Source organism: Triturus cristatus, chromosome 10, assembly GCF_964204655.1.
Source record: "Triturus cristatus chromosome 10, aTriCri1.1, whole genome shotgun sequence".
NCBI classification, from domain to species: domain Eukaryota; kingdom Metazoa; phylum Chordata; class Amphibia; order Caudata; family Salamandridae; genus Triturus; species Triturus cristatus.
This window is the reverse complement of record NC_140593.1, coordinates 1,195,287,758-1,195,309,252: the sequence shown is the minus strand read 5'-3', so window position 1 is coordinate 1,195,309,252 and position 21,495 is coordinate 1,195,287,758. Positions and strand designations below refer to the sequence as shown.

The 21,495-nt window shown below is 49.0% G+C and overlaps 1 protein-coding gene across 4 annotated transcripts in view; it reads left to right on the top strand.

The window, feature by feature from the left end:
• Positions 1-21,495, top strand: part of LOC146797025 (catechol O-methyltransferase-like) — a 143,892-nt gene that overhangs the window by 63,923 nt on the left and 58,474 nt on the right. The window contains exon 1 of one of the 4 annotated variants that reach the window (XM_085629627.1): positions 19,243-19,387. The exons of the other annotated variants lie outside the window; for them this stretch is intronic. The gene's annotated coding sequence lies outside the window, so the exon portion shown is untranslated. Of the gene's footprint in view, positions 1-19,242; positions 19,388-21,495 lie in introns of those variants that run through there. 4 annotated transcript variants of the gene reach the window in all.

Below are 21,495 nucleotides of genomic sequence, written 5' to 3'. Positions count from 1 at the left end.
AGAGTCTAAGGTTTATGATGTTCCAACATTTAAAGGTTCAGGTCAGGGGTCTTTTACAGACCACATATTTCTATCCGCAGACCTTGCCAATCAGGCTTCTAGTTTTACTATTCAAACGAATATTTACAGTGACCATAACCCCGTAACTATTAGACTGGGTGGGGGTGTATTTGAACAGCGAAAGCACTGTGAAGATCGGGGAACCTTAAAATGTATAAATGGAAAACGTCGTCTGAAATGGCACCTGGTAGATCATGAAAATTTTTATAACGAAATTAATAAGTTATGTGGTCAGGAACTTGCGGCTTGTGTATCAACATCTACATCTCCAGAGCAAATCATAGTTATTTTTGAGGATGTGGTGACAACAGTAGGCTCTATGTTACTAGTTCCAGTGAAGGGACAAGTCAGAAACAATCCTAAATGGTTCGACCATACCTGCTCTAAGGCAAGCAGAGATCTAAGAAATGCACTAAAAATTAAACCTAGAGATTCAGGTCTAATTAAAAATCTCCGTTTGATTTATAAAAAATCACTTGATAAACGTAAAAAGGAAATTAAGGCCTGTACCTGGGAATCTTTGCTTGATCCTTCAATCCTGGGTAACAGCAGTAAATTTGGGGAAATTATCAATAAACCTCTGTTTGATAACCCCAGCGATACTGCATTAGGTACTAATATCCCAGAAGAGGATTGGATTAACCATTTTAGTGTAATCTTTAAAAGCAATGAGCAACGGGCAGATTATGATTTTTTAACTCCTAAGGAGAATTCTCTGTGCTTTTTGGTCAACGAGGTAGAAAAGGCCATTCAAGGGCTAACTGGTAATAAGGCACCAGGCCCGGATGGTTTACCTCCGGATCTTTTTAAATCTTGTACTTTACTATGGGCCCCTGTCCTCACGAATGTAATAAATGCAGCTGCGATCTATGGATGTCCAAAGTCATGGGGGCAATCGACTATAGTTCCCGTGTTTAAAAAGGGCGACCGTAGTAGTCCATTATGCTACAGGCCAATTTCATTAATTAATTCTGTAGCAAAAGTAGTAGGGGGTGTAATCTTGAACAGGTTAACAACATGGGCACATGAGAATAATGTTATATCCCCAATACAATATGGCTTCAGACCTGGACATTCAACAGTAACCCAGTGCCTGAACCTATACTTGATCGTAGGTAAATATACCTTGGCCCGGCAGGGAACCATTCATATGGCTTTTATGGACCTATCGTCCGCTTTTGATTGCGTGGACAGAGGTAAATTATGGGACATTATGTTAAAGATGGGCGTTGAGCAGAATCTAATTCACTTATTGGCTGATTTGCACTCTGACACAAGAGCTAATGTCCGTTATACTCAAGATTTGAAAGTGACGGGGGACATTAGAATCAATCGGGGTGTCGACAAGGATGTATCTTGGCCCCATTCCTCTTTAACTTGTACATTAATGAGTTAGAAGATTATTTGTTAAGAACAGGTGCGGATTACCCATATGTAGGCCGAAGAGGTGTTCCAGTTCTGCTCTACGCAGACGATGCTGTCCTGATTTCACGGACAGCAATCGGTCTCCAGACACTCTTAAATTCATTTTATGTTTTTATGGAGTCTCGTGGACTAAGTATTAATAATTCCAAGTCCTTTGTTATGAAAATTGGCCAAGGGTCACGAAATCCAAATTCTTTCATCATAAACGGGGAAAAAATGCCAACGTCCAAAACCTTCTCATACCTCGGGGTCCTCCTTGATGATCAATTATCTTGGGGACCTGCTGTTCTTAAAAAGAAGGGCGAGGTAACTCGCGTTAATGCAGCCATTCTTGGTTTCGCGAGAAAAATGGGCAATAGCCCCGTGGCTGCTTTGCTTAAACTATATCAAGCCAAGAGCGTTGCCGTTGCTTGCTACGGTAGCGAGCTCTGGGGCTATAGCCAGATGCGAGACCTAGAGGCTACAGAAAATAACTTCTTAAAGAAAGTTTTGAGGCTGCCAAGGGGAACCGGAAACTTCTCGGTACATGAGGAGTTAGGTGTACCCTTTCTTAGTGACAGAATAGCAGCAAATCCTCTATTATGTTGGATGAACTCTTGGCTAAACAATGATATACCTCTTACTCACGATATATTAAGAGAAGCCTTAACTTGGGATGGTAGGCTCAAGGTCCCGTGGCTGAAGTACATAAAAGATCGCCTCACTGAACTGGGACGGCCGGATCTATTCTCAACCCCAATTACTATAACTAAAGCAGATGTTACATTCGTGAAAAAAACATTTATGGCAACTAGGTATTTTGCTCGGGAGGAGGGTGAGCTTTTGAAAGTCAGTGTCAGGAAACATGTCCTACTTAAAACATGTTTACAAATGGAACCGTATTTATCATGGCCTATGTCTGGCTACTATCGTTTTCTACTGACAAGGTTCCGTTTCGACCTGTTTCACCTCTTACTGGCAGTACCAAGAGGGGCCCATCGGGGTCAAGTGTTGCCTGCTTGTGGCTGCGACGGAAAGTCTCCACAAGATATGGCGCACTTTCTATTTATTTGTCCTTATTACACAGTACCTCGGAGGCTATATTTAAAGCCTTGCTTAAAAAAACTAAAATTTACACAGATTAAACCAGCACTTTATTTCCTTCAACTCCTGAATTGTGACTGCACCCTATATGTTTGCAGTTTTTTGAAACTAGCCATTATTTTTAGGAAAAGTATGGAGGGATAACTATGCTGCTATTATTGCTGTACCTTTTAATCTTTTTAACTTTGTATAATTATTTATATTCTTAAACTTGTTCATCCTGCCTGTGCTCTTGTTTATAATGTTTATGTAATCTACCTGTCTTACAAATGAACTGGATAGCTCGTTTTTAAACTGTTTATGAAATATGTATATGAATGTATGTTTATGAACTGTGCTTTTATGATTGTAAAGATTACAATCGAATAAAGTTATTACTACTACTACTGCTCGCAAGGTCAACGGGTCCCTCCGTTTGTGTGTGGACTTAAGGCAGTTGAATAAATGTGTTGTAGTTGATCATTACCCTCTTCCAAATATCTCGGAATTGCTGGTGTTGCTTGGGGGAGCCAAGCAACACCAACAATCAATCAGCACGATTGATTTAGCCTCAGCGTATCACCAGATAGAACTGGCAGAAGCCTCAAGGGACTATACAACCTTTATTACACCTTTTGGGAAATTTAGGTTTGTAAGGATGCCGTTTGGCCTTGTGTCGGTGGCATCCGTCTTTCAGCGTGTAATGGAGAAAGTACTTAAAGGTTGTAAGGGGGTTTGTGTCTACCAAGACGACATCCTTGTGTTTGGGAAGGATCATAAGGCGCACTATGACCGTCTTAACATTGTGTTAGCGAGGTTGAGTGATGCAAGTCTTACCATCAAATCTGAGAAGTGTCAATTTGGTACGTCCTCCATCCACTATTTGGGACACACGATCTTGGGTGAGGAGATTGCTCCCAAGGCCAATTTGGTTGACACCATTACTCACATGCCTGCCCCTTTGTGCAGGGAGGAGCTTCTTAAATTTTTAGGAATGATTGAATATTATAATAAATTCATAGAAAATGTTGCCGAAGGCAGTGGTCACATGAGGGCTCTCTTGAGGAAGGGTGCGGATTTCAACTGGTCTAAAGAGTGTGATCAGGAATTTGACTTCAAGAGAAAACTCAGTGACGCCCCCAAACTGAAGAGTTTTGACCCCTCCAAAATGTCCATAATTACAACGGACGCCAGCCTCAAAGTTTTGGAAGCCGTTCTTCAACAGGAAGGTGAGGAGGGTATGAAGACCATCATGTTTCTTTCGCTGGGGCTCAAAGACGCAGAGTCCCGCTTCTCTGTTATTGAATGAGAGGCTTTGGCAGTGTATTGGGCTATTAAGAAGTTTAAAAAAATTTGGGGGGAACCAAATTTTTTGTAAAGACTGATCATAAGCCTCTTTGTGAGACTTTCACTAAAAAAGGAATTGACCTGATATCTAGCAGAAGTACAAAATGGGTCTTGCTCTCCAAGAGTATGATTTTGATATTAGATATATTCCGGGAGAACTGCACAGCTGACACTCTTTCTAGGTTAGTCGGAGAATTTGAAAATGATGCCCTTGATGAAGATTGATGAAGATTGTGAGGATGTTGATCTTCACGTGTGTGAAGTTGGTGAAGGAATCATTGATGAGTAACAATTGCGACTTGAGCTATCTTCTGATCCCATTCTCTCGTAGGTGTTGTCTCTCATCCACAAAGGATGGCACTCAAAGAGACAGGCATCCGAGGAAGCTACCAAATATTGGCGTCTTAAGGATGAGTTGGCTACTTGTGATGGGGTGTTATTACGTGGAACGAGACTTGTTCCACCACTTAAGCTTCGTCAAGCCCTGGTTGAGTTAGCTCACAAGTCACATCTAGGCATGTCTAAAACCAAAGAGAGACTGAGATCCTCTTATTGGTGGCCAGGTATGGACTTGCAGGTGAAGAGGGTTGTGAGGGACTGCATGGTGTGTGCCATGAGTGAAAAGTCTAAGCTCACTAGGGTTCAACCTCTGGTGATCAGGGACCTTCCTCATGGCCCTTGGAAAGAAGTTGCGTTAGACATATTGGGGCCAGTGCATGCCAATGGCCAGCAGGTTTTCATCCTGGTGTTAATGAATCTGTTTTCCAGGTGGCCTGAAATTTGTTTTACGTCTAGCATAGAAACTGTGTCTGTCATCAAGTTTTTAAAATCCCTCATTGCCAAAGAGGGATACCCCGAAGTCATTCTCACTGATAATGGGGTACAATTGGTCTCACGAGAAATGGAGGCTTTCCTTAAAGACTGTGGCATCAAGCACAAGAGGTGTTCTCTCTATCACCCAGAAACCAATGGAATGGTTGAAAGGTTCAATAGGGTGTTGAAGGAGACAATCTCTTGGGCGAAAAGCTCTGGTCTTAACTGGAAGGAAGAAGTTCTCAGAAAGGTTGAGAACTATAGGCTAACGCCACACAGCACGACTGGGAAGTCACCTTGTGAGCTCTTTAGTGGCAGGTCTCCCTGTACTTTGGTAGAGCCTCCTTGGGTTAGACATCTGGAAGAGACTGTCTCTACCTCTCTGTCTGAGAAGGTCTCTCCTGAGAGAAGAGGCCAAGTGTCTTTCCAGGAAGCTGCACTTTGATTCCAAGAAATCCACCAAAGAGACTGTGGTCATGGTTGGCGACTTGGTAGTGATGGAGCAGGTAAAACAAAATGTTGTATATCTCCTCTAATTTGCATGAAATTGATTACGTAATCATTCTAAAATTAATTTACAATACCGTGTTTGCAGTGGAAGTGTTACTAATCAACCTTTACACCTTGATAAACATAAATACACGTTGAACTAAATTGCTAATTGCATGGCAGAACAATTAATTAACTATAGTACGTAAAACTAACCGTAGATTGTGGTTAAATAGTTAAATTGCATGATTCATGTTGCTTTGTGATCATTTGTGCTTTAAAAGTTATCAAGTGGTGAGTATTATTGCTTTAAATGTTGCTACAGCTAGGAAAATACTAATATATCTTGGGATTAGTATGGGTTTGAACATCAGAACTTTCATTTCTATATTTTAATTGCTGTGATGTCTATTTCTGCTTAAGTTGACATTCGGGCCTATTAGGCCGCAGTACCCAAGATGGCGTTGACTGAAGCAGATTCTACCATGTGCACGTGATGACTTCTGCGCATGCCCAGATGGCTCTTGAAATCATGGGGTAGCTTGAACTCCTGACATCGTGTTGCCTGCCAAGGACGACAGTTGATAACTTGACCGCAAGCCAGAAGATGACCAAATGGGAGTCAAGGAAGAGACAAAGAGAGGACCTATCAGTGGGACCCTTTTTACCTTGGGAAAAGATACAACTACTGTTTCCCCGCCTGGGAACTGAACAGACCATGACGATTTGAAAACTTTGTGAAAAGTCACTATGAAGAACCAGTTTGCACTGGGAAAAATTAAATAAACTACTGATAACCCCGAACTGTCCAATCAGAACATTTGGTCTGCCCCTAAAGTTACTATATCTAAAATGAAGTAAGACAGAAAAGGGTATAAAAACCCTCTCATCAATCATTACGTGGCAGTCGGAGTTGGAAGGGTTGGTTGCAGCAGCGTTCGTTCGTTGGTTCGTTCGTTGGGTTTCGGTTGTGGCTGCCTATATCTTTGGGTTATTTCTTTGTGTTTCCTAAACTCTATGCTATCAGTCGGAGTGTGGAATTGGTCCATTCTCCGCATTGATGTTCGGATTTTGCTGAAGTTCTGAACTTTACTACACTGTATCCTGTATTTCGCACGCCGGTTTGATCCTTTGGTGAGGACTGGACTGCCTGTTCGAGGGAGCCTTCATTTGAGAATGCTGATAACTCCCTGTTTGACTTGAACCTTTCGTCATCTTTCAATTGGTAATGATTCAATGTACTTTTCTGAAAATCTGCGTCTAAAAGTAATTTCTGAATGTTCATATTTTCTCTTTAATAAATGTAATTATCAAATAATGAGCTCTAGATAATAAGTGCAAAAATGTAAGAGTTTAATTAATACTAAGATAAACAAAATTGAAATAATAAGAAATGAGTTGGTGGTTCTTAAATTAATTACAGAAAATATCAAATGTTTCCTGGGCTTTAATTGTGTCTTGGCTGCTTCTAATTCACCATCTACCAGGCCATCGCCCAAATAGTGGAGTGCCTTGATGTTAAAGTCGGGATTCTGAAGATGTATATGGAATGTGTATATAATGTAAAAGCAAATTGATCCTGATAGGTAATAGGGTACCCACATGTCCAGCGCTTTTCTCCTGCGAACAGATTCGAGTGAGACTGATTGAATGACGAGTGTGTTGGTGTTATGGGCCCCACCAATGAATGAGTGTATGAATGAGCTGTTGTGACTAAGAATCTGTGACATAAGGAGAATATGTCAATGTTGTCCCCCGCGCTGGATCAGTAGTCATCAGGCAACCTGGTCTCAAGGTTAGATTTTCCAATACGTGTTATGAAGATTTTTAAGGTTGCTGTTAAAACTCAGGATCACAGAGTTTGGAATCTGAACAGGATCTCGGTTTGCAAAGAGGCTGGCTGTTGCGAACCTTCTGTGGTTTGTGAGAATCCCAATCATACTGTTGTTGCTTCTCCACATTTGTCCTCTAGAATTGTCAAGAGGCCAAGTTATCGAAAATATTTTGTATCTTAATGGCTTCTTCTCGTGTTTCAAGAGTTACCTGTCTCCTGGGCACTTCTCCATTTTCTCTTTTCTTTCTTTCTTCTTCTTCTTTTTGTTAACGGGGTACGGTGTGTGGCATCTGAGGCATGTGTGCTTCTGATGTCACGCTGTCTTGTTTACCAGAGAACTTCAGAGAATGCCCTGGGGATAGAATGGTTTGTCTTTGAAATGGACTGGGCTTTCTGCTGAGCTGGCTGGGACCTGGATGGGTTACTTCTTACTGAAGAATAAACTTGCATTTCTTCATCATACCTGCTTCTGCGTGATCCTTTTTCTGCTATTGGGATCTTACAAGGCGCTATCTCACGATGAGCTGGATAACTACCAGTGAAACATCCCAACGAGAGGGCGGGGGGGGGGGGGGGGGGGTGCCTGTATGTGAAGGAGTGGGGGAGGTGGCGCAGTGCTTAATTTGAGCCGGTGGAGGGCACTGGCATTTAGTTTTCCTCATTAGACATTTCTCGAGAGCAAGAAACGGGATAGGAGGAAGAGAAGGGTGGAAGAAACGTTACTAAGAGAAAGCAGGGATGAAACATAACCTGCAAGAGCGAGGCAAGGACACGGCGAGTGTCTGGGGTGGACTAATGAGGATTGAGGTAGATTCGGGACGGGTCTCTCTGCAGCCTTGGTATATTCTGCGCGCTGACAGTTCATAGCGCCGACCGGGCTTCTGAGCACTGCTTGGGCACCAGCACTCATTTTATAAATGAAGCACTGGGGCAGGTGTGGACTGTTTGAGCAAAGAAGGGCTTCAAAGGCCCAGTCGCCCTGACCTCCACCCCCCCGCCCCCCCTCCCTCGCCCCCCACCCCTCGCCCCCCACCCATCTGCAAAGTCCACACTCCATTGTCACACGGTGAGAATTACCTTAAGGTTGGCTGGTCATGGTCAGGTGAACAAAAGGCACGAACAGTTCTTGCCAGCACAGACGAGACAAGGCAAAGCAAACTTGAAAAACAAACAAAATAAAACAACAAAGTCAGCACCGAAGCCGGCGGCCAGTAAGCACAAACCGTTCATGACAGGAGGCACAGCTCAGGACAACACAGAGCATTCAAGCCATACTCACTCACACAAACCGCCTCTCAGTCTCAAACACCCCTCCCTCCACCGCCCCAGCCCCCTCTGCATGCAGGGCTCACCACCCCCTGCAGCTCTCCAGCCCCCTCTGCATGCAGGGGTGACTGCCCCCCTCCCCAGCCCTCTCTGCATACAGGGCTCACTGCCTCCCCCCCTCCCTAGCCCTCTCTGCATGCAGGGCTCACTGCCTCCCTCCAACTCCCCAGCCCTCTCTGCATGCAGGGCTCACTGCCTCCCTTCAACTCCCCAGCCCTCTCTGCATGCAGGGCTCACTGCCCCCCTCCCCAACCCTCTCTGCATGCAGGGCTCACTGCCACCCTCCACCTTCCCAGCCCTCTGCATGCAGGGCTCACTGCCTCCCTCCACCACCCCAGCCCCCTCTGCATGCAGGGCTAACCACCCCCTGCAGCTCTCCAGCCCTCTCTAAATGCAGAGCTCACTGCCCCCCCTCCCCAGCCCTCTCTGCATGCAGGGCTCACTGCCTCCCTCCAACTCACCAGCCCTCTCTGCATGCAGGGCTCACCACCTCCCTGCAGCTCTCCAGCCCTCTCTGAATGCAGGGCTCACTGACCCCCCCCCCACCCTCTTTGCATACAAGGCTCACTGCCTTCCTCCAACTCACCAGCCCTCTCTGCATGCAGGGCTCACTGCCCCCCCCTCCCCAGCCCTCTCTGCATGCAGGGCTCACTGCCCCCCTCCCCAACCCTCTCTGCATGCAGGGCTCACTGCCCCCCCTCCCCAGCCCTCTCAGCATGCAGGGCTCACTGCCCCCCCTCCCCAGCCCTCTCTGCATGCAGGGCTCACTGCCCCCCTCCCCTCTCTGCACGCAGGGCTCACTGCAAACCTCCCCAGCCCTCTCTGCATGCAGGGCTCACTGCCACCCTCCCCAGCCCTCTCTGCATGCAGGGCTCACTGTCCCCCCCCCTCCCCAGCCCTCTCTGCATGCAGGGCTCACTGCCCCTCTCCCCAGCCCTCTCTGCACGCAGGGCTCACTGCCACCCTCCCCAGCCCTCTCTGCATGCAGGGCTCACTGCCCCCCCCCTCCCCAGCCCTCTGTGCATGCAGGGCTCACTGCCCCCCCCCAACCCTCTCTGCATGCAGGGCTCACCGCCACCCTCCACCTTCCCAGCCCTCTCTGCATGCAGGGCTCACTGCCCCCCCCCTCCCCCCCACCCTCTTTGCATACAAGGCTCACTGCCTCCCTCCAACTCCCCAGCCCTCTCTGCATGCAGGGCTCACTGCCCCCCCTCCCCAGCCCTCTCTGCATGCAGGGCTCACTGCCTCCCTCCCCAGCCCTCTCTGCATGCAGGGCTCACTGCCACCCTCCACCTTCCCAGGCCTCTCTGCATGCAGGGCTCACTGCCTCCCTCCCCAGCCCTCTCTGCATGCAGGGCTCACTGCCCCCCTCTCCAGCCCTCTCTGCATGCAGGGCTCACTGCCCCCCTCCCCAGCCCTCTCTGCATACAGGGCTCACTGCCCCCCTCCTCTCCAGCCCTCTCTGCATGCAGGGCTCACTGCCCCCCCCTCCCCAGGCCTCTCTGCATGCAGGGCTCACTGCCCCCCCACCCTCTTTGCATACAAGGCTCACTGACTCCCTCCAACTCCCCAGCCCTCTCTGCATGTCGGGCTCACTGCCTCCCTCCAACTTCCCAGCCCTCTCTGCATGCCAGGCTCACCACCTCCCTCCCCAGCCCTCTCTGCATGCAGGGCTCACTGCCCCCCCTCCCCAGCCCTCTCTGCATGCAGGGCCCACTGCCACCCTCCACCTTCCCAGCCCTCTGCATGCAGGGCTCACTGCCTCCCTCCAACTCACCAGCCCTCTCTGCATGCAGGGCTCACTGCCCCCCTCCCTAGCCCTCTCTGCATGCAGGGCTCACTGCCACCCTCCACCTTCCCCGCCCTCTCTGCATGCAGGGCTCACTGCCCCCCTCCCCAGCCCTCTCTGCATGCAGGGCTCACTGCCACCCTCCACCTTCCCAGCCCTCTGCATGCAGGGCTCACTGCCACCCTCCACCTTCCCAGCCCTCTCTGCATGCAGGGCTCACTGCCTCCCTCCCCAGCCCTCTCTGCATGCAGGGCTCACTGCCACCCTCCACCTTCCCAGCCCTCTGCATGCAGGGATCACTGCTCCCTCCACTGCCCCAGCCCTCTCTGCATGTCGGGCTCACTGCCCCCTCCACCTCCCCAGCCCTCTGCATGCAGGACTCACTGCTACCCCGGCCCCCAAGCCTTCTCTGTGTGCAGGGCTCACTGCCTCCTCCACTGCCCCAGTCCTCTCTGCATGCAGGGCTAACTGCCCCCTCCACCTTCCCTGCCCTCTCTGCATGCAGGGCTCACTGCCCCCTCCCCAGCCCTCTCAGCAAGCAGGGCTCACTGCCCCCTCCACCTTCCCAGCCCTCTCTGCATGCAGGGCTCACTGCCTCCCTCCACCGTCCCTGCCCTCTCTGCATGCAGGGCTCACTGCCTCTTCCCCAGCCCTCTCAGCAAGCAGGGCTCACTGCCTCCCTCTACCTCCCCAGCCCTCTGCATGCAGGGCTCACTGCCCCCTCTCCCCAGTCCTCTCTGCATGCAGGCCTCACTGCCTCCCTCCACCTCACCAACCCTCTCTGCATGCAGGGCTCACTGCCTCCCTCCACCTTCCTTGTTGTCTCTGCATGCAGGGCTCACTGCCCCCTTAACCACCATAGTCCTCTCTGCATGCAGGCCCCCCCACTCTCTCATGCTCGAGGACACCCATTATCCGGTTCAAGGGGAGGGGCGGTGCAGGCGAACCTCCAGAGGTACCGTCACCCAGGAGGGGCGGGTGTAGGGTGGAGGCACTGCCCAGCAGTGCCTGTCACGTGACCCTCAGCTTGTCCTGTGCTTCCCCATTCTGTGCCTCCCTCCCCCTTCCACGGCTGGAGAGAAACTTCTGAACTGGAAAGAAACTCAGTAGTGACGTGTGCCCCACCACTCCCAGAGGCCCCTCGGCTGAGGGCGGGGCAGGGGGGCCAGGCGCAGGCTGCCTTCCCGTCTCTGAGCTGTGCGTCCGCTGCCTGTTCCCAGACCATCTTTCATCACACTCCAGTCCACCCCTACTCTCCAATCCACTCCACTCCAATCCACCCCACTCAAATCCACACCACTCTCCAATCTACCCCTACTCTCCAATCCACTCCACTCCAATCCAATCCAGCACACTCCAATCCACACATACTCTCCAATCCACCCCACTCCAATCCACACCACTCTCCAATCCACCTCTACTCTCCAATCCACCCCACTTCAATCAACACCACTCTCCAATCCACCCCTACTATCCACTCCAATCCACCCCACTCCAATCCACACCACTCTCCAATCCACCTCTACTCTCCAATCCACCCCACTTCAATCAACACCACTCTCCAATCCACCCCTACTATCCACTCCACTCCAATCCACCCCTGCTCTCCAATCCACCCCTACTCTCCACTCCAATCCACCCCACTCCAATCCACACCACTCTCCAATCCACACCACTCTCCAATCCACCTCTACTCTCCAATCCACCCCACTTCAATCAACACCACTCTCCAATCCACCCCTACTATCCACTCCACTCCAATCCACCCCTGCTCTCCAATCCACCCCTACTCTCCACTCCAATCCACCCCACTCCAATCCACCACACTCCAATCCACCCCTACTCTCCAATCCACCACACTCCAATCCACCTCTACTCTCCAATCCACCCCACTTCAATCAACACCACTCTCCAATCCACCCCTACTATCCACTCCACTCCAATCCACCCCTGCTCTCCAATCCACCCCTACTCTACACTTCAATCCACCCCACTCCAATCCACCCCACTCCAATCCACCACACTCCAATCCACCCCTACTCTCCAATCCACCACACTCCAATCCACCTCTACTCTCCAATCCACCCCACTTCAATCAACACCACTCTCCAATCCACCCCTACTATCCAATCCACTCCAATCCACCCCTGCTCTCCAATCCACCCCTACTCTCCACCTCACTCCATTCCACCCCACTCCAATCCACCACACTCCAATCCACCACACTCCAATCCACCCCTACTCTCCAATCCACCCCACTCCAATCCGTTCCCCCAAAATGCTTCAAACAAGAGCTCTGCGCAGGCACTGACCACCCGCAGACTATGGGCCCTAGTCACGAGGGTAAGTTTGAATGTGTAGCTTTACTCATGCCTAAATTTACTCTTACACTCTGTAGTAACTTCACTAATGTTGACTCGTCACCATTTCCGGCTGTAAAGTTACTGAGAAGTGATGCTGAAGAAGGAAGCTTCATGCAGACATTTGAGAAGAACAAGCCAATCACAGTGGATAGAGATGAAGAGAGGCGCCTCACACGCCCAATGATTTACAAGATGTCCAAACACACCCTCCGGGCGCACGCCTTCCGGCCAGCCCATCCGCCTGGCTAGGGATGCACTGACGATGCCCTAGTCATTGCTATTAGAGATGGCTGCCAAGTAGTTGACCAGCTGTCCATCCGAAATCGAAGGGGTGCAGTGTCTGGGAGGCTAGTACAGCTGCCTTTCGAAAGTGAACCTTTCCTTGTCCCGGTGCAGACGGGCACCGTGGCAGCGGCGGCTGCCACCAAGTAGCACAGGTGGGGCGGAGGCGACAGCGGAGGAGGGGTGCCGTAGATGGGGATGGGATAGAAAAATATATTTTTTTTAAATGACTTACCTTGCTCCTGGACCGTCGCCTTGCCTTGTGTCGTCCTCTTCTGATCCTGCTTGAAGCAGGAAGCACAAACGGGCTCCTCCAGCCAATCACAATGCTGCAATGCGGTGTTGTGATTGGTCTGAGCGCAGTGGTTCGGAGCTCAGACAGGCAGTGGGAGCCTCTGCATGTTCCTCACCAGGCGATGCATTACTGCCTGGTGGGGAACATACAAAGTGCACGACTGTTTGGCCGGGCCAAGACAGCCGGCCAAGCAGTCATGCCCGCCACTCCTCCCCTTGCTGGCTATGACACAGCCAAGCCCCGCCCTGTATACTGGAAAAATAAAATGATGACATAGTGTTATTATCGTATTTTTCTTAAATCCACTGCTCAAAAAGCAGTGCCCCCCTCCCCCCCCCCCCCCCCCCAATAGCGGCACCATAGGGACACTGGTTCAGACCAGCCAGCTACCAGGAACCTTGCCCTCTTGCAACCCCAGAAGGCCTGAGACACTCAGAAAATTCAAAGTCCTCTTCGATGCTGCAACATATAGAGTTTGCACGGGGGGGGCAATAAAGGGGTGCTGTCTGTGATACTATCACAGCGTGGGGGAACACATACACAGTGTACCAGCACTTCCGGAGCACTGATACTTGCAGGCTCGAGGAAACTCCATGTCGCCCAAAGATCTCCCAGAGTACTGCTGAAGAGGAAAGAGGTGAGGTGTGAGGTATGCAGATGGAGGATTTCAGAAAGATGTGGGGAGAAAAAGGGCAAAAGCGTAAACAGAGAGACTGCAGAGGATAGTGGTGTGAATGGAAGAACGGGAGTGACTAAAACTGCGAGGACCACTACCCCAGTGGTTAATTTGTGAAAAATAGGTGCTGGACCTCTCGTCAGGAGGGAGCTTGTTTCAGCCCTACGAGTGAGGAGAGGATGGGGCGTAATGGACAGAGCTGCCGACTTTGGAGCTGGCAAACCATGTTTGAGTCTCGGCATAGGCTCAACATCCTGTGATTCTCGGCAAATCTCCTAATCTCCCTGTGCCTACAATAAAACAAGCATCGGCAATGCAATAGGTCTCGCATTATAAAAGTGTGAGCAGTTGGCATTGCTAATAATAATGCAACACTAGCTATTGGCTTTGTAAATGATAATGGCATTTATTTATGTGTTTGCTTTATAAAATAGATTAAAAAAGGCATGGTCATGAACAATGCCAATAGCTTAAACTTTTGCAAATGCGAGACCTATTGCATTGCAAATGCTTGTTTCAGTACTGCATTCTTTTTTAAAGTTTTAGTCACTACTCAAAATTAAATCCATTTTATCAGCGTTTCCAGTGCTCCTTTATGTTTAATACCATAAATGAAACACAATGTTCTAAGCAGATTGCTAAATGGCATCTCCAGCCCCGATCACAATGTCTCACTTCATGCTGGACAGTGGGCACTCTGTTTACATGCAGCGCCAAGACAGGGTGAACTAATGTGCAGACTGAGGTCTGTCAGCCTCCGAGGCTCAAAGCATTCCTTGCAACAGTCCGCTGTGTCAAGGTATTGCCATGTGTACAGCACACACTCTGCAACAGCAAGTGGTTTCAAAGTTGGGGGTGACTTCCCAAACTTTCCCGAGCTGTTCATAGTGTTTGGTGACAGCGTATTTATGCTGACAGCCCAAAAAACTGTGTGTGGTTGTGTGTGTGTGTGGTTGTGCGTGTGTGGTTGTGTGTGGTTGTGTGTGTGTGTGTGGTTGTGGTTGTGTGTGCTTGTGGTTGTGTGTGGGTGTGGTTGTGTGTGTGTGTGCTTGTGGGTGTGTGTGTGCTTGTGGGTGTGTCTGTGCTTGTGGGTGTGTGTGAGCTTGTGGTTGTGTGTGTGGTTGTGTGTGCGTGTGCTTGTGGGTGTGTGGTTGGTTGGGTGTGTGTGTGGTTGGTTGTGTGTGTGTGTGGTTGGTTGTGTGTGTGTGTGGTTGGTTGGTTGTGTGTGTGTGTTTGTGTTTGTGTGTGTGGTTGTGGGTGTGGTTATCTCTGCTCTCTGACATGTTTTTGATTCCTTGTCTTGCGGTGAATCGTAGAGAATGTGCGTAAGAACCATGTTGTCGTCCAGTATGTTGTCTCTGCCCCAGTCTTGCTTTACACCCGACGGTCCTGTGAAAAGTGGGACTGGACGAAAGGACAGACTCAGTAGTGATTTCAGAAGTTACAGTTGGATGCAGTGTAAATTGCAGTGAATCGATTTGCAGCCCTGACGCCCCCGCTGTGCCTGTGGTAGATGCACTGTGTAATTTATTTAATGCACGATTCCCTGTAGCATTTGCTAAACAACATCAATGTTATAACTAGTTACATAAACATAAATTACAATTCACTATCATGTAAGTAAAAAAAAATGACCTCCCTGTAGCTAAAATGAGGGTAGTTCCCCGTAGAACATCAAAGCGGCCGCGAAAGTGATCAGGCAGGCTGACAAATGGTGCGCGCGCCCGGCGCACATGCACTGTATTTGGAGGCCTGAAAAGCCACTAGTCTGCACTTCCAAATCCGCTTACTAAAACTCTCGCCAGAGCAGCGCTAGAGCGCTGGCTCAGGCGAGACCTAATGAATGTGTCCTAACTGGTCCTCATGAAAAGAGCTCCAATACCTATGGGTCGAATTCACGCTGGTGCTGACAAGTACGTGCTGTGCGGAGCACCGGCTCAAATTGAGCACTGCACTACCCCTCTCACAGGAATTAGTAATGCTTCATTCACAGTTTACCATTTTTAGAACTGAAATCTTTTCAATCATATTGATTCAGAACAAATTCATTATTACTCATGTATCTTATAAAGCTAACAAGCATTGACAAAGCCAATAGTTCTGGCTCGTTTTAGGTGTATATCTGTTGTGTTATGTCTCAATGAAATAACAGAAAGTGTACAGAAAAGCAGCAAAATACAGGTGGAGTTGCACGCTATGAGATGCACTGGAATTTATTATCCGGGGCACTGAGAAGGGGTTCCTAGCCACACTTTTAGGCCACGACCCTTTCCATCCCACTTAAGCCCTGGTGTCACTTGAGCACTTGTGAAGTGGTAACAAGCGGAGTGCCTTGCACTGGCTTCTAAGTGTTAGGCACCACACAGCTCCCCAGGCAGATTGGGACTCTAGAACATGACCCCGGATCCATGGCAGCCATACATGTCAACATTTTGAAACATAAAAAAGGGGAGTTTTTTGGAAGATTAAAAAAATGGGGTGGGGGTCTTTATTCCCCCCCCCCCTCCCCCCCATTTATTTACATTGTAATTTTAGGTGGAAAACTGCTAAACCAAAGCCATTTTTAGGTCTCGCCTGAGCCAGCACTTTAGCGCTGCTCTGGCGAGAGCTATAGAAAACGGGAATATGGAAGTGCAAACTAGTGCTTTTCAGGCCCCCAACTACAGTGCATGTGCGCCGGGCGCGCGCACCATTTGGCAGCCTGCATGTACATTTCGCGGGCGCTTTGATGTTCTCAGTGAGTCGCGTGGCCACTGAGAACATCAAAGCGCCCGCGAAAGTGCTCACCATATGCCAGCCTTCCCTGTGTTGGAGCTTTAAACAATTATAGTGACATCCTGTGTGACTGCAGTTAAATAACAGGCTATTTGCCAAGCTTTTGAGTCCTGCTGAAGCATTCAAATGCCAAGAAATCTTAGAGCACTGGTCCTCCTATTCAGGCCTGGACTCGTTTCAGTTTACATTAACAGCACCAAGATAAGAACAGTAGCCAACACGTGTTTCGTCTCGGGTAAGTTGCCCGGCGACTTCCTCAGGGCATAACAATAATCACATCCAAAAAATATGTTCATTAATCCACCACATCAATAATGTATTACAAGTAGGTCCATACAATTTTGAACGTCTGTGAACAGTATATATATATCTCCAAGGACCAACAAGACGGGGAAGGGAGAGTGCTCCGTTCGCCACCAGTATTCAAAGTACTTTGAATACTGGTGGCGAACGGAGCACTCTCCCTTCCCCGTCTTGTTGGTCCTTGGAGATATATATATACTGTTCACAGACGTTCAAAATTGTATGGACCTACTTGTAATACATTATTGATGTGGTGGATTAATGAACATATTTTTTGGATGTGATTATTGTTATGCCCTGAGGAAGTCGCCGGGCAACTTACCCGAGACGAAACACGTGTTGGCTACTGTTCTTATCTTGGTGCTGTTAATGCGAGCAAAGAAGACTAAGGAAAATAAAGAAGAATACACTTATCTTTGATTCACTGGACTCTGGATTATTCGTGTCACTCACATTGAGATTTACTGTTTAAGTGGCTTAATTGCCTTGTTTTTGCTCGGGAACGTCTATTCTGTTTTTTCTGTTTTTCCCCTTCACTTTGTGTGACGGAGAAATATTGGGGCATAGGTGGCTGTCCCTTTGATGTTTCCCTAGAGCACTTCTCTAATTCAGCATCATACTATCGACAGGATCTTGTATATGCGCGAGGGTGTAACCCTGCCATGGTTCTAAGTCTCATCGTTTCAGTTTACACTTCGCTCAGTTCATTGCTACCACACAGGCTGCATTGGTCCATTTTAAAGATGCCTGCTCTGAAATGTACGTGTGGTTTGTGCTTGGACGTTCTCCATTATCACTTCAGCTTTAAAATGGTTGGCTGCTGTTCTTCTTTCTTTTCCATGCAGTGTTCCAGTCTCTGCAGCCATTAGACTGTATGTCCTGCAGCACAGGGAACACAACAGTTTTCTCTTGCGTGGTTATGAGGTTTTCTGCCTCTGCCCTCTTTCAAGGTTACCTGACCTGGTAGCGCATTGAAGAGTACATACAGCACACAAGTCCAACGCCCTAGGACGGTTTTCGATTAAAGCCATCTGATTTATAGAAAGTTCCTTTTCAATTACCAAAATAACTTTCTTTTTCCTTTCGTACCTCAGAGCTGATCATAAAGCTTCTCTTATGACTTTTAGTATATATACATTCAGTATATATGAAATATTAATGATCTAAAATGACAAAACTGACAATATCAATTCCTGAAGATTTTCTTAAGCAAAAGCAAGAAGACCAACAAAAGGATTTAGAAATGCAGATGTGCCTTAACCATGTGTACCGCTGATGTCAAGAAAATCCTGTGCTTGAATGGACCAATGCTGAGATTCTTGTGCTTCCATCCCCTTTGAGCAGCCACAGACCCATGGAAGCCCACTCTGTACCTACAAAGAAACCAGCATTTGGCTGCCAACTTCTTGGTTTTCCCAATTGTTGTTTTCTTATTTCTTTTTGTAAACATTTACTACAAAAACAATTTTGTGTCTTCAAAAAGCACAATAAAACAAGTGGCTAAGCTATATGTCTGCGCAAACTAGTGTGTTCCTATTTTTAAAAGTTAAGAAAAGTCTTTATACACGGTGTTCCAAGGAGATGAAATGGCCATCGCACTCCCAACACAGGGAAGCATCGCTCCCCACAATAATGTACAATACTCCAGAGCTCCGTAGTGTGAAGTAACAAAGAATTCAAATTCATTCCAAATATAGTCCTTATAATTTTCTTTATTTTCGTCTTCTTTTAGGCATCCAACAAACGTTTTCAATTCTGTAGCCAACACGTGTTTTGTAATTAAGGTGCATCAACCAATGATTTCCTCAGGGCTACAACAATAAATTAACAAGCATTGGCATAGCCAATAGGTCTCGCTTTTGGGACCTTATAAGTATTTAGTTATGCAACTGTTTCATAGTTAAACACTTACAAGGTCTCAAAAGCGAGACCTATTAGCTATGCCAATGCTTGTTATGTTTAAAATATCGGGAGGCTCCCGCCTGAATCAGGTCGGTCGGCATGGCATGTATGATGTTAGCTGCAGAAACTGACACCCCACCTCCCCCACTTTCCTGCACTAAATGCATTTCCCAGGGGCTCACTTAAGGCCTGCAGCGCCCCCCTGTTCTGCACTGAGTATATTTCCCAGTGCCTCCCCTCAGGCCTGCAGCCCCCCCCCCTCTTCCCCCGGCGCTGAATGAATGTCTTGGGGCTCCTCTCAGGCCTGGGCCTGCAGCGCCCCCCTTTCCTGCACTGAGCGCCTTTCCCAGGGCCTCCCCTCAGGCCTGGGCCAGCAGCAGTGCGCGAAGGCCACGTGCGGGCCTTGGCTCGGCTCGGGGCCAGGAGAGGAGTTTGTTGCGCTCTCCCGCCCCAGCCCTCCCCGCTCTCTCCTCCCTTCCCTCCCCACCCACCCCTCTCCCCCGCAGGGCTGGCGGGCTATAAAGACCTCCTTGTTTACCCGTCCTCGGATCCTTCCTGCTCTCACTCACTGTGCGAGGCGGAGAGAGTGAGTGAAAGGGAGCCCGGGCCCTCTGTGGGACAGAGCACTGCAGCCCTGCGGGGGGAGGTGAGTACCCCCGCATACATGGCAACATATACAGCAATCAAGGGGGGTTTACTTGTGTGTTTACAGGCGTGCCTCAGAAAGAGGGATCGTTGGCACTGAGGGTCCGCTCTCCCTGCTGAGTTCAAGTCGCGAGGGCACAGGGGGGAGGGAGGCTGGTGGACCACACCGGTCTCCCTGACATATTTGTGTTTGATGGCACGCGCCCCCATATCTCGCAGGTCTTTGAGGGAGTTTCCCTGAGTGACCGATGACCTATTTGTGCTTGATGACACGCGCCCCCATCTGTTGCGCGTCTTTGAGGGAGTTTCCCTGAGTGACGGGTGACATTTGACTCGCCCCCACTACCCCATATCTCGCGTCACTCTAGTAGCCTTCCAAACGTCACTGAGAGAATGCTTCAAAGCCTCACAGATCTCCAAGAAAGGGACCCTCCGATTCGAGGCGCACCGTCGAATAGTTCTCCACAAACATGGGCACCCCACCCGCACTGCTGTTCTCTCTCACTCCTAAACTTTTTCTCAGCGCTTTGAAGCGGCCTCTTGGCGCCTATAGCTGTTATTTAGCCGGCGCCGTGCATTATGGGATGTTAAAAAACACTACGTAAAGTGATAACCAAGCTTTCTTGAACTGGCGGGATTTCCACCAGGTGGCCCCATGGAGGGAATCTGAGAGGAGCCGGCGGGCCTGGCTCCAGCGTCGGCAAGGAGGAGGGGGCGCGTCTAGCGTGGGAAGCTGGGATGTGTGCGCGCCTCGATACAGAGAAAAGCAGGGCTGCATGGGGGTGAGGGGGGTGACATGCCCGGTGATTAAAATAAATGTGAGCCACTTGGTGGTTTAAAAAAAGAGTGGCCCACATTTGTAAATATAGCTATTCTTGACTTTTTATGCCCACGTGTGTTTGCGCATGCTGCGGTTTGAGCGTATTTCAACAAATATTGACACGTCCCGGCTCTGCTACCCACAATCTGGTCCATGCACGCTGCTTGTGACGAGGTGACCGCATTCACCCCTGCACAGACAGTACTGCTTGTTACTGCCCCCACAGCCTTTATTAAAGATGTTTACAACACCAGCACACACCGCCACAAAACATGGTCACCGCACAGCCACAAATGTGACCCACCACACAACCTGCCCACTCACAGCCACAAAACTGGTCCACCACCCCGGAAAACTGCCCGCCACATAATCTCAAAACTGACCCACCACCCCACAACACTGGCCCCCACACAGCCACACTACTGGCCCCCACACAGCCACAAAACTGTCCCAACGCAGCCACAAAACTGGTCCACCACCACACCATAAAACTGGCACACCACACAACAAATCTGGCGCACCACCCCACATATCTGGCACACACAACATCCTGAATGGTACAAAACGTTATCTTCCCTAAGCTGCCAAATACAATTGCATATGTAAGTTCATTACTCAGCTAAACAACATTTACAGCTTCACAAATGTGCACGCCAACAGGCTTCTAGAACTGACCGTGTTACCACAACATAATTAGGCTAAAATCCCATATATTGCACAGTGACCCCTGCATGACCAGGCAGTCTGCTCTGTAAAAAGCAGGAATTGTCCTCACCCAGACAGAGAATTGCTTCCTCATCGGGCACCCTCTCCCCCTCCCTCTCTTTCTCTCTCCCTGTCTCTATCTCTCCCCTCTTCTTTCCCCTCCCTCTCTCTTCTCTCTCTCACACACTCACTCTAGCTCTCACCTCACTTCACCTTCAGAGCTCTCAGTATTTCAACAGCTCTGTGCACATCATTCACACACTTCCTTGTAAATTAGAACGTGCAGTTGGCACATGTGACCATAAGCCTGTGCGCTCTGCAGAGGCCAAGTAATGGATGAGCATGCACTCGGAAAATCTTTGTGACCCACTGACAGGCGCTGTGAGAAACCTTCCCCTTTTTAGGTCTCGCCTGAGACAGCGCTTTAGCGCTGCTCTGGCGAGACTTATAGTAAGCACTTTTGGAAGTGCAAACGAGTGCTTTCAGGCCGCCAACTACTGTGCATGTGTGCCGGGCGCGCGCACCATTTGGCAGCCTGAAAGCACTCGTTGTCTTTCACTTTCTCGGCCGCTTTGATGTTTCCG